Genomic DNA, 2,500 nt, shown 5'->3' on the forward strand with positions numbered 1-2,500 from the left:
GATAATGATTTCCGTAGCATCATCAGACGATCTGCAATGCAGATTTGTCGATTATATGAGTCTCTTTGATACTAACTTGTTGAGATCATAATCGAGTTAGGAGTGTTGATAGCACGTGTATTCAAGGGAAGGAGAGAGAGAGAGAGAGAGAGAGAGAGAGAGAGAGAGAGAGAGAGAGAGAGAGAGAGAGAGAGAGAGAGGGTTCAAACTTTATCACGATATTCATTAAGTATGTCTATACATGAAGAGAGTATTGTTTGACCTAATCCTGGAACAAATTTGTAACGTACAGAGAGAGAGAGAGAGAGAGAGAGAGAGAGAGAGAGAGAGAGAGAGAGAGAGAGAGAGAGAGAGAGAGAGAGAGGGTTCAAAATTTATCATGATATTTATTAAATATATATATATATATATATATATATATATATATATATATATATATATATATATATATATATATATATATATATATATATATAAACTAATATTGTTTTACCTAATGATGGGATAAATTTGTAACGTGAGAGAGAGAGAGAGAGAATAGGTGGGTTCTAACTCACGATAGCCTATTCATTAAATAAATGTACATGAAGAGGAGGGACATTTGCAATATTGTTTTATCTAATGATGGGATAAATTTGTAACGTTCAGAGAGAGAGAGAGAGAGAGAGAGAGAGAGAGAGAGAGAGAGAGAGGTAGGTAGGTGGGTTCAAGCCTTATCATGATATTCAGTAAATGTGTATATACATGAAGAGAATGAGAGAAATAAACTCGATATTGTTTTACCCACTCGTGGAATAAATTTGTAACGTAGAGAGAGAGAGAGAGAGAGAGAGAGAGAGAGAGAGAGAGAGAGAGAGAGAGAGAGAGAGAGAGAGAGAGAGAGAGTCTGGCTTGATAAGAGGTCCTGGATCAGAGGCAGCTTCGAGTTTGCTGTTTTCAGGGAGGCAAATTCCGTAATGGAGTTCGATGTCGCCCTTGGGAGCAATCTGCGACCCCGAGGAGGCTGGCGAACGTTGCTTGTATTGACTTTTCCTCTTACGTTCCTAACGTTCTTTACGTTTGTATGGGTCCTTGGCTTTCGTTCGTGGCCGTCACGTTCCCTCTTAACTCGACCGTTGTCGCGATTTTCGTGACTGACGAACCAAATGTGGCTAAGCCAATAATACGATTGTATGATTTTGTATCTATAAGTCACTTGATTTTTCACGATATGAGAACCGAGACGGGGAGATATTTCATCTGAATATGGCTAGTAATTAGCTTAGATTACTATGATTTTGGATGCACGGAAGAAAAGATAGAGTTCAGGGGTTGAAGAGTTCTAGGAATGTCTAGTTAGCTGATTGGTTGACTGACATGTTTACAATCTCCACTCAAGAAGTGCCTGGCAATAAAAGAATGGGGGATAGGGTACATTCTGGACGCAACTCTTGTGAGCACTGTTTAAAGAAATACCTGTAAAAAGATGAAAAAAAGCATAAAAAAGAGAGGTTTAACAACATTACTTCCAGTAAGATCAAATCAGTCTCTCTTACATCAGGGGAAAGCTACATACTAATCCCTGCAAGATATCCAGACATAAATGATTGAATTTGAAATCTGAAACTGAATTCCAATATTCCCAAAGTTTGTGTGGATGAAATTTGAAACAAATTTTCGATGCCGGAGCTATTGAAACGGCTTCCAGCTCTCTGGAAACCCGTGGAAGCCTCTGGAAACCTCTGGAAGTCTCTGGAAACCTGGAAATAGTTTCCAGGCCGTTCTAGCGAAGTTGGCCTCGTGGCCCAAATCCGCTTTTCCCAACTTTCGTACGTGTAGAAGACGTGTTTCCTCGCCAAGGCTGTCAGAAAGTGTCGGGAATCTCGTGTATACAGTTCCCGTACAAGCTCTGTGGGTGGTGTGGTCGATTTTAAGTTAATGTTTACCTTTCCAGTAACAGATCCCCCCCCAGAGGATGTCTTGCAATTGGAAATTCAGATGTTCAAGCGAAGGTGCAGTGCATTGCAACCCTAATGCTATACTCCTTGCATTTCAATATGTTTTTATATGTTTGTCAATTTATTTAATTATATTTTTTCTTTTTATATTTTCTTTCTATATTTCCCTTGACTTCCTCTTACTTCTTAATGAACACCTCCAAAGTCTTTGGGAGCTTGAAGAATTTCAAGTCAGTGGCTCCCCTGTGGTGGGCTTGTTCCATATGAATAGGTTTCATCTTCTGGATAATAATAATAATAATAATAATAATAATAATAATAATAATAATAATAATAATAATAATAATAATAATAAATGAATGTTTTCGTGTTTGGTACTTGTTTACTAATAGTATTTTTTTGCTATGAACTGAATTTTAAGTTTATAAATATTCAGATTAATAATAATAATAATAATAATAATAATAATAATAATAATAATAATAATAATAATAATAATAATAAAAATGAATGTTTTCTTGTATGGTACTTGTTTACTAATAGTATTTTTTTGCTATGAACTG

This window comes from Macrobrachium rosenbergii, chromosome 26, assembly GCF_040412425.1.
Source record: "Macrobrachium rosenbergii isolate ZJJX-2024 chromosome 26, ASM4041242v1, whole genome shotgun sequence".
Lineage (NCBI taxonomy): Eukaryota > Metazoa > Arthropoda > Malacostraca > Decapoda > Palaemonidae > Macrobrachium > Macrobrachium rosenbergii.